The following is an 11,680-nucleotide window of genomic DNA, read 5'->3' as shown; positions in this document are numbered from 1 at the left end:
TGATAGGCGGCCGCGGGGCTTGCTGGGAAGTGAAGTCCCAACGCTGTCAGTGTTTCTTTGGAGACCGCCCAGAGCGCAGAGTAATTCGGCCACCAGGGTCACAACAAACTTGCCGGCGGCGGCGGCACTAGAACTACAAAGCTGTGACTGTTCGTTGGAAGTGTTCTAGTATCTGAACCAACTCTGCTTCCTGAACTAAGTGAAAGTAGAAACTCATCTGAACTTAGCTGTCTACCTCTCGTTATAGTAGGACTCAGAGGTTCTGAGGTTGAATCTTAGGCAACTTCTCTGAGCCTCAATCTCACCGTAGGTGAAGAGGGAAGCAAGAATGCCTATCTCACCTGGTGGTTGTGAGAATTAAAAGATATGGTCTCTGAAAAGCCTAACATACTAAGTGTATTGCTTTTATATTCTCATTCTTGATGAGGCGCCCGGCACACTAATTGACCCTGTTAGCTACTCTAGGGTAAGGACTCTTTCATTTCTTCTCTCTCTAAGAACAAACCTACCTCCTTCCTTCCTTCCTTTTTTTTTATATTAATTTTTCTCGCCCAAGGCTCTCAAGAGATCCTGAGAACATGTGCCCCAGGACTTTCTTTAATTCATTGTTGTAATGTGCCAGCACTGTGCAGACTCAAGAGGGACGCTCATTAAATACTTAATTTCACAGGTAGCAGGCATTTTATTCATGTTAGTTTTTTTTCCTACTCACCTTTTTAAGGCAGCAGTTCTCAAATTCTAGAAGGCATTAGAATTAGAACCTGGAGTGCTTGCTAAAAATACAGTTTTCTAGAACCCATACACAGGGATTTTGAGTTGGTAGGTCTAAAGTGAGGCCCAGTAATCTGCACTTGATAATGTACCTCATGATTCCAATGTGGTCTCCCAGCCACGGATTGGGAAAAAGCATTCCAAACTATGCTGCAGATCTCAAGAAAGACTTCAGAGTGTTCATGTCTCACAGGGAACAGCAAAAACAATATAGCATTCCAAAATCCTACTTAGCTTTGTGCCACGTACTTTGCTATTGCTGTGGGATTCAATTACAACGTAAATATTTGATGTGGTAAAATACTGAGCAGTAATGCTAACCTTTTGTAGTAGACACCAGGAAGCAGAAAGGAAGTGTAAACGCATTTCCATCAAAAATGAGTCTTGCTGCGTGGACAAACCTATTTTACAAATAAAAAGCAGTGCAGCACTAACTCATGTACACAATAGGTGCTTAACAAACATTTGTTGATTGAGTAATTAAGGGTCACGTTGAATGACTCAGACTGTAACTGCTATGAGAATTCCACTGGAAGAAGAGGGAAGTGTGCCTTTTTTTCACCATTAAAGATCTGATTGCTGATACAGACAGTTTTGCCAGTAGAAGTACCTGGACATCGGCAGTTTAGCCACCATGTGATTTGATTGTACAGTTAAGTTTGAGAACCACTGAGGGAAAGGAAGGGAGTACCTTAAAAAGATAGGATTAGAAATAATATCAATAGATCACCTTTAAGGCTGCACCTCAGTCTAATTAAATCAGAATTGCTGGGGGTAGGACTTGGCTATCAGTCATCTTTAAAGTTCTTCATGTGATTCCAATGTACAGACATGGTTGAGAGCCACAGCTTTACTTGAATTCTCAGTGATTCTCAATCCTGGCAGCATAATAGAGTCACACAGGAGATATATATATGTGTATATATATATATATACACACCACACACATATTTATATATATATATCGGTTATATATATACACATGCATATGTACATATATGTTATATTTATACATATATACACACATGTATATATATAAAACTGGTATATATACATGCAAATAGTAGCACCAGGTCTACCTAAGACCAAATAAAGTAGACTATCTGGGAGTGAGGCTGAAGCAATAATATCTCCACCTCCACTGTAGATAATCCTGCCAAGAGGAAGGTTGATCTGGAGTTCCATCTGGATTTCATTAGAGGTGACTTCTCATCACACAGACCTTCATTTTCCATATATGCCAAGAATTTGGAAGCCCTTAAAGGATGTTCTAAACATTTCTCATTACATCTCAGATAAAAACCAAAGCATGCATAGGTGATTGAACAAGAAAAAAATGACCTGAGTACTGTAATACCTTCACGAGTTCTGTGTCTTCCTTCCTTCCTCCACATTTCTGTCTTGACCTACTGCAGTGAGTATTAATTTAACGTGCATGTTAATCACCTGGGGATCTTGTTAAAATGCAGATTCTGATTTAGTAGGCTTGCAGCGTGGCCTGAGATTCTGCATTTCTAACAAGCTCCCAGATGATGGTGGTGCTACTGATCTGTTGATCATACTTGGAGAGCAGAACCCTGTACAACTGTTAACTCAGAAGATCTCTCTATCCTCCCCTCTCATTCACTTAGAGAACTCTTGCTAGCAAACCTGCTCTCAGACAACAATCATGCCAAAGAAACGAACTTATCTTTCTTCCTTCTTCATTTTACCATCAACTATCTTTAAAGAGTAATCTATATTTGTAGTCTCTCTACTTTGAGACGGAGTCTTGCTCTATCGCTAGGCTGGAGTGCAGTGGCCAAGCTCGGCTCACTGCAACCTCCGTCCCTGGGTTCAAGTGATTCTTCCGCCTCAGCCTCCCGAGTAGCTGAGACCACAGGCACGTGCCACCATGCCCAGCTAATTTTTGTATTTTTAGTAGAGACGGGGTTTCACCATGTTGGCCAGGATGGTCTCCATCTCTTGACCTCGTGATCCGCCCGCCTCAGCTTCCCAAAGTGCTGGGATTACAGGCATGAGCCCCGGTGCCCGGCCCTTACTCTCTACTTTTTAAACCTCCAAGCAGCTTCTTACACCACTCTGATCAATGCCAGAGTATTAAAAGCAGTCTTGTTTAGAGCCCTAATGACTTCGTAATTGTCAAAACCATATACCAGTCTCACCTTACTTGATCTGGCAGTGGCTTTTTACAATGAAAACCGAATATTTCTTGACATTCTCTTGTTCTTCTGTTTCTAAGACATGAAACTCCTGTTTCTCTTTTGACTTCTCTGACTTACCCTTTCCAGTTTCCTTAATGGTCTCTCCTCCTCTGACCACTGGGTTTTCCTTTCAGAGAGATTCCATCACTGATTCTCCTTCCATCATTGATTTCCTCCTTTTATTGCCTGGAAGCGTTCTCTTGGGGATTTCACCCTTGGAACTTCCACCATTGCCATACGGAACAGTGATCCTGCATGTATGTCTATGTACAGCCCCATCTCCCTTGTGTCCTCTGAGTTTCCAGTGTCTTTGGAATCCTCACTAATATTTCCCTATAAACTCTTCACCATCAGGGCATGCATATTTCATTATCTAATCTCCCTAATAGGCCTTTATTTCTATTAAGAAATTATACTCTACCTGTTCTCTTTAGGAAAAACCCCCAAAGATTTTGGTCTTCCTCTTTTTCCCACTGCACATTTATTTGCTCTTTGTATCCTGTGAGTTCCACCTCACAAGTATCTCTAGATTCCAGCCTTTCTTTTCTATTACCACTGACATCCACTTCTCCTGTAAAGTCCTCCTCACATCTTGGTACTTTCAGCCTCAGTGTTCTTCAACCCATCCTCCACGCTGATTCCAAAAACAAACCCAAAATCTTCACGTCCCATTGCTATTCCAAGATGTGTGTTCCAACTGTGTAGTACAACATGACAAACCACCCCAAACTGTAGTATTCAAAGCAAAACAAACAAACAAAAAAGCCCAAACACTATATTTCTCACTCCGGTTCTGTGCATTGGCGGTGCTCAGCACACAGCTGCTCTGTTCTCCGTTTGGGTCCTCATGCAGTTGCAGTCAGATGTGGGCTGGCGCTGGAGTTCTCTGAAGCTTGAAAGGGTTGATGCCGGAGATGGCAGGAGCAGGTCTGTTAACATAGTCTTTCTTAGGCTGTGCTTGCTCACAGCATGGTGGACTCAGGCTAGCTGGAATTCTTAAGTGGTAACTTGTTTCCCCTAGAACAAGCATTCCAAGATATTAAGGCAGGAGCCATGGTGGCCTCTGAAGTCACCACAGTGCCACTTGTACCATACTCTATTGATTCCAAAGGACCAAGCCTGATTCACTGTGGGAGAAAACTAACAAAGACATCTGTTGTGTCTGTGTGGGAGGGGCGTCTTTGAAGTCTAGCTATACAATGTTCCTTGATTCCTTGTGTAAAACTCACACTTAGTAGAAAGCATATAAACATCACAGTCAAGCCTCAGTTTACCTCTTTGGTTTTATCTTGTGTCATTCTCCCTAGAGCTACCTGGGCTCCACCCACATAAACTCACTCTCTTCTCTGAGTTTACAGTAACTGTCAAAATTCCTATCAGTGCATATCCTATTCTGTCTGTTTGGAATATCCTTTTCTCTTTAGCCAACTCCTGTTCGTCCTTTTATGGTGACCAGAGAGGACAGTAGAGCAAGTAGATACCTCTATGTTGTGCAGGAGGAAGGTGCTGTGCTAAGATGTCACTTTTCTGTGTGTAGCTTTTCTTTTTTTGTGGGTGAGGGGAACTTTGTTCTTGTTGCCCGGGCTGGAGTGCAATGGTGTGATCTCAGCTCACTTCAACTTCTGACTCCTGGTTCAAGCAATTCCCCTTCCTGAGTAGCTGCAATTACAGGTCCCTGCCACCATGCCTGGCTAATTTTATTTGATTTTTTGTATTTTTAGCAGAGACAGGGTTTCAGCATGTTGGCCAGCCTGGTTTCGAACTTCTGACCTCAGGTGATTTATCTGCCTCAGCCTCCCAAAGTGCTGGGATTACAGGTGTGAGCCACCGCACCTGTCAGTTTTTCAATGAACCATTTATGGCTCCCATCTTTATATCTCTAGCATTCCTCTATGCCCCGACTAATCCATTAATCATGTTGCCCTGCAGTTATCTGTTTTCATGTTGGTCTCCCACTCTAGACTAAGCCTTTTATGAACAGGATCCACATATAACTAATTTATCTCTAGATTCTCAGCATCTTACATGTGGTGACTGGTACATGATATGTGCATATACTTTCTATTAAATGAATGAATGAATCAGATTAATGTAGTCAAATAATTCACACCTCATGAACATATGATATTTTTAACCTGACTAATTTTAAAAATGTAAACAGCAAAAATGTACTGCTCAGTGAATTTGCATAAACAGTGGTGTATAAGCAATACTCAGGTTAGGAAATAAATGAGTACCAGCATTCCAGCAGCACTATGCCCCATTCCAGTCACTAACCCCCTCCAAGGGCAAGCCCTATTCTGACTTTCCAGCACCAAAGATAAGTTTTGCCTGCTTTTGCACTTTACATAAATGGAATCATGCGTATATATCTTCTGTTTCTGCTGTTTTTGCTCAACATGATGTTGTCATTTCAGCTTTTTGCTGTGTGTATTTGTAGCTTATTTACTCTTATTGCTGCATAACATTTCCTTGTACGAATATACTATGATTTATTTGTTCTCTGGTGAGGGACAATTTGGTTATTTCAATAGTGCTACCTTTTATACATTTCTGTTGGACATTGGTGTATCAATCAAGGTCCAGTCAGGATACAGAAACTATATAGTATTTGAACAAAGAAAGTTTGATATAAAGAATTATTAATGAATAGCATTAACTAGAAAATTAACTACTGTAAAGGATTAAAAGAACTCCTCAAATTATAGGAATAGCAGATACAAGAAGTAGCCACTGTATAAGACTGAGTCACACTACCCAAGAAAAGAACATATTTGGAAAAGGGCCTTCTCCCCTCCTCCCCAAATGGAGATTCAGATCTCATTGAAGGGGGAAGGGCTGTAGTCCTCTGGCTAGCAGAGAAGTTCAGCGAGGTGCTGATGAAACTCACTAAAGGTCACCCTCTGGGGCCCAGGTGGGGCACTGGCCAGCTTGTTGAGAAGCTGCTGGCGGAAGTTTTGTACCTGCTAGGAAGCTGGGTGGGGCTCCGGCAGAATTTTCTGGATACCACCTGTGAGAGTACTGCTGAACTCACCAGAGTGAATGCTCCAGGGTATCCTACAAGCTGGCTGAGTACTGCATGAACAACATGGAGGAAAACACACCAGAACCAGGAAGAAAAGCCACCTCCTCCCTCAGTGTCCCTGCAGCCCCCTCTGTGACAAAGCTCCACACTGTGCCCCCTGTCAGAGGAGAAACGTCCACAGGGTCCAGCTCCAGCATCCCAAACAGGGCCATGAAGGGTGAATTTGGAGTGGAGAGGCCATAAATTGACAACTAGAACATTCAGGAGTCTTTTTAGGGGTCATGTCAACTTCAACATTTTGTTTCATCATAAAACCAAAGCTACAAAGTAGAGTTATGACTTCATCTCACAGAACTTTTTTTCTTTTATTACCCTGAGTTCAGAATTCTAATATTTTTGAATGAATAGCAACTTGTTAGCAGCTAGGCTCAACATGTTTAAACCTTTTCACAGTCCTCTTACCTTAGAAGGATCTATCACATAGATCTATTGCTTAGATAGAAGGATCTATTGATTTTGGAATGTTCATCATCTTTGACCTAGTGTTGTCAGTGGGAAAAGCTGTCAAGCTTGTTCTAAAAGCCATTTTTGTTTCTAGTTCTAGACACTCAGACATATTTTGAATCATTTGTAAAATTCACATAAACAAGTTGTTGACAAAAAAAGTTAAATAGTATAACTCTGGTGGAATACCGCCTGATAAGTCTCAAATTGCCAATCCTACAGAGATCTGTCTTTGATTTTTTAAGACCTGTTTTCTGTATCTATCATAGAAAGATGATCTTCTCTTCTTTGCGTTACATAAATCTTGAGATATTTAGAGCTGTGCACAGGAAAGGAGCACTGTAAATATACTTAAGGTATTATTTATAGAGTCAAAATATTCTTGTTTGTTTCATGGGTCAGATTCAAGCAATTCAAGAAAGAAAGGAAGCAAGGAAGAAAGGAAGGAAGAAAGTGGGGGGAAAAGGGAGAGGACCTTCCAAAACCAGCTACTTTTTAAGGGACTCATAAAGAAAACAGATAAGGGTTTGAAAATGGTACCTGCTATAAGAGAAACCAAGTACAAATAATTATCTGAAAAAAATTTACAAGGAACTCAAACAACTCAATGAGAAAAAAAACATTAAAAAGTGGGCAAAAGACATAAACAAACATTTTTCAAAAGATGTCGTGCAAGCAGCCAATAAGCACGTGAAAAAGACGCTCAACATCACTAGTCACACCACGACACCAGTCAGAATGATGATTATTGAAAAGTCAACAAACAACAGATGTTAGTGAGGATACAGAGAAAAGAAAATGCTTATACACTGTTGGTGGGAATGCAAATCAGTACAACCCCTTTTGAAAATAGTATAGAGATTTCTCAAAGTAATTCCACTAGTGGGTATCTACCCCAAAGAAAAGAAATAATTGTTTCAAAAAGATACCTACACTAGCATGCTTATTGCAGCACTAACACAATAGTCAAGACATGGAATCGGCCGGGCGCGGTGGGTCAAGCCTGTAATCCCAGCACTTTGGGAGGCCGAGGCGGGTGGATCACAAGGTCGAGAGATCGAGACCATCCTGGTCAAAATGGTGAAACCCCGTCTCTACTAAAAATACAAAACATTAGCTGGGCATGGTGGCACGTGCCTGTAATCCCAGCTACTCAGGAGGCTGAGGCAGGAGAATTGCTTGAACCCAGGAGGCAGAGGTTGCGGTGAGCCGAGATCGTGCCATTGCACTCCAGCCTGGGTAACAAGAGCGAAACTCCGTCTCAAAAAAAAAAAAAAAAAAAAAAAAAAGACATGGAATCAACCTAAGTATCCATCAACAGATGATTGGATAATGAAAACATGGTATAGTGGAATACTACTCAGCCATAAAAAAGAATGTCTTTTGGAGTAACATGGATGGAGCTGGAAGCCATTGCCTTAATAAAATAACTCAGAAGGAAAGTCAAATACTGAATGTTCTCATTTATCAGTGGGAACTAAATAATGTGTGCTCATGGACACAGAGAGTGGAGTGATAGACACAGACTGGAAAGGGAAAGAGGGCGGGAGGAGGGTGAGGGATGGGAAGTTACCTGATGGGTACCATGTACACTCTTCATGTGACGGGTACACCAGAAGTCCAGACTTCAACACTATGCATTATATCCATATGACAAAACTGCAATCATAGCCCCTAAAATCCATAAAAATAAAACAATTTCATTAAAAAAGAAAAAATAGTAATTCCCCAAAGAAATAAACCTCAGTGTTCATGACTGTGGATGAGCTTCTGAACAGCAGGAACCAGGGCTCCTTTATCCATATGCCTTACCATTTTCCCCTTCATTTTTGCTGAAAAGATGTTTCTTAAATTATATTATTGAACAGAGGTAGCAAATCTAACTGAAGAAAAGAGACTGTTTATACCACCTTTAGAAAAAGAATCATGTCCAAGAATCAAGTTTTCTTGGTTCTTCATGCAGGTCAAGGGTGACAAGTCTCCAAGTTGGTTTTTGTTTTTTGTTTGTTTGTTTGTTTGTTTTACTGTGCCTCTATCCCCCTGTCTTCATGTATAACTGATAATATTTTTTCTTTTTTGAGGCAGAGTCTCGCTCTGTCGCCCAGGCTACCTTGCGGTGACTCCATCTTGGTTCCCTGCAACCTCCGCCTCCCGGATTCAAGTGGTTCTCCCATCTCAGCCCCCTGAGTAGCTGGGACTGCAGGCGGACGCCACCATGCCTGGCTAATGTTTGTATTTTTAGTAGAGGTGGGGTTTCACCATGTTGGCCAGGATGGTCTTGATCTCCTGACTTCATGGTCCACCTGCTTTAGCCTCTCAAAGTCCTGGGATTACAGGCGCGAGCTACCGCGCCTGGCCAGCTGATAATATACCAAACCTATGGGATCATTTAGTTTTCCTACCCTGACTGCCACCTTTCTCCTCTGATTCAGGCATTAGGCGCTTGTGAAGATGTAACTAAACCACGTACCAAGCATGTGCTTTGATCTGCTGTTCTAGGAAGAGAATGCAGCACGTCTCAGTTTCTGACAGTTTCAGTTTATAAAGTGACCTCATACATAGCTCATTTACCCCCTACATTAATTGTATAAAGCAGGTAGGCATTATTAGTCCTAGGAGAAATATGATGAAATATATTTTCCAAGGCTCACTTGTGTGAATGTGTAGGCCGGGCAAGTAAGGTAAAGTGGGTAAAACTGATTTCTAAGGTAAATGTGTGAAAAGGGCCATAAATCATAGGAATTTTGTTGGGGAATTAAAAAGTGTAAACTCTGTCTGAATACATTCAAATTTACATTTTCAACATTATTTTTCACTGTGGTAACATACACATAACATAACCATTTTAACTGCCTTAACCATTTTAGAGTGTAAGTTTCCATGGTATTAAACACACTCACACTGTTAGGCTGCTATTCCCACCATCCAACTCCTGAACTCTTTTCATCTTTCAAAACCAAAACTCTACACCCGTTCTATAATAACTCCCCGTTCCTGCCTCCTGCCAACCCTTGGAAACCTCCGTTCTACTTTCTGCCTCTGTGAGTCTGACTCCTCTAGGTGTTTCATATAAGTGAAATTATACAGTGTCTGTCCTTCAGTGACTTATTTCATTTAGCTAAACCACGTACCTTAGCGTGTACGTGTACGTACACGTACCGTCATTTAGCATAATGTCCTCAAGCTTCATCCATGTGATAGCCTGTGTCAGAATCTCCTTCCTTTTTAAGACGAAATAGTTTTCCACTCTACGCACATCACACATTTTGTCTAACCATTCACCCAGCCACAGACCCTTAGGTTGCTTCAATCTTTTAGCTTTTGTGAATAATGCTGCTATGCATACAGGGTTACAAAAGTCTCTTTGAAACTCTTTCAGTTATTTTGGGGATATACCTGGAAGTGAAATTCCTGGATCTTATGATAGTCCTACATTTAATGTGTTGAGGAATCTCCATACTGTTTTCCACAGTGGTTACACCATTTTATATTTCTACCAACAGTGCACAGGTTCCGATTTCTCTACATCCTTGCCAGTACTCGCTACGTTCTGTTTTTTGTATGATGGCCATTCTAGTGAGTGCAAGGTGGTATCTCATTCTGGTTTTGATTTGCATTTCCCTAATGATTAGTGATGCTGAGCACCGTTCCATGTGTGTATTGCTCATCTGTATATCTTCTCTGGAGAAAAGTCTATTTAAGTCCTTCAAATTCACATTGTAAAGGTATGGCATACACCAATCTTTAAGCCAGATTTCTTCTGTAGGCTGCTGGCTTATGACCCCTGATCATGTCCTAAGTGAGAGAGCCAAGAAAAGGGTGATCTAGCTCTTTAACACCCTCATTTGATGCCAGCTCCATCTCTCTACCAGCGGACCCTGACATATTACCCTTGGGGATTGGTGACACTTTTAATTTGTAATATGTATAAACAGTACAAAAATCAAAAGGCATAGAGGATACTAGTGTAAAATAATTTTCCTTTCCTCTTCTGAGCCCCAATAACCCACTGTTCCCACTTTGAGGCAACCACTGTCACCAGTGTTTTGTATACTCTTCCATTTTCTACAAAGTATGTCGTTTTTTCACTCTCATGCTGTATTTTTCCTTAAAAAATAGGTCTTGGAGAATATTTATATTAGTACTGTGTGGTTATTTTTCATGATTGTATAATATTCCATTTATGGATATACCATCTTTTATTGAACTATTTCCCTGTTATTAGATCTTCAGGTTAGTTTCCATCTTTGGCTCTAATGGACAGCCCTGCACTGAATATCAATGGTACGTATTTTTGAGTAAACTAAATAGACGGACCACTGGCCCTTGCTTGGCTATGACACTTAGGTTAACAGACTCACTTTAGATTCCTAACTGTAGCATCAATAGTACAAGCTTTCAAAGAACTCCTGTAGCCAAGGATTCTTCTTTCCAAATCTTCTCCCTAAAACCAGATGGTTTAAAAAAATTCAAACCCCAAATATAAATAACACCAAAGCAGATATTTTGTGTAATACTTAAGTATAATATAAAATGTTATTATAGTATACATTATATATTGTCTGACAAGTGCTGCCTACAGTAATTCCTCACCCACCCACTATCATGAGGACGTAACTCATTCCAACTAACCAAGAACTTGCAGGTAGCATATTGATTTTAGAACTGAATATTTTTGTACAGAAATAATTTTGAATGGAAATCTTCAGGCAATCCCCTGCTTTATCAAATATGATACATGAATGTTGACGATCCTTGTCTGTGTACTCAACGCCATGGTTTTGAGCATCCCCTATTGCAATGTGCTGATTCTTGCTAAGCCATTGTGTGAACCATGGTCTAAGAGCCCTGATGCTAAACGGCCCCATTTTCTCCAGGAAGTCTTCCGATGCCTGAGACTGATCAATGCTCCTCCAGTGCCCCCTAGTGTTCTGTACTCCCCTTGGCCTCTTAACACATTGTATTGAAATCATTTCTTGCCTGTCTGCCCCCTCCACACTCTTATGTATGAGCCAGGGTGCCTCTGTGAAGGCAAGAGTATGTTCTTGTCACTTCTATGTACCCAGCTCCTAAGGATAGTGCCTAGCCTACAATACTTACCCATAAATACGTGTTGAGTGAATGAATGATTAAAGAAACAAAGGAATGAATAGATTCCTATATTCTTTCTTTGAGT

The sequence above is a fragment of the Saimiri boliviensis genome, chromosome 10 (assembly GCF_048565385.1).
Source record: "Saimiri boliviensis isolate mSaiBol1 chromosome 10, mSaiBol1.pri, whole genome shotgun sequence".
NCBI classification, from domain to species: domain Eukaryota; kingdom Metazoa; phylum Chordata; class Mammalia; order Primates; family Cebidae; genus Saimiri; species Saimiri boliviensis.
This window is presented reverse-complemented; position numbering follows the sequence as displayed.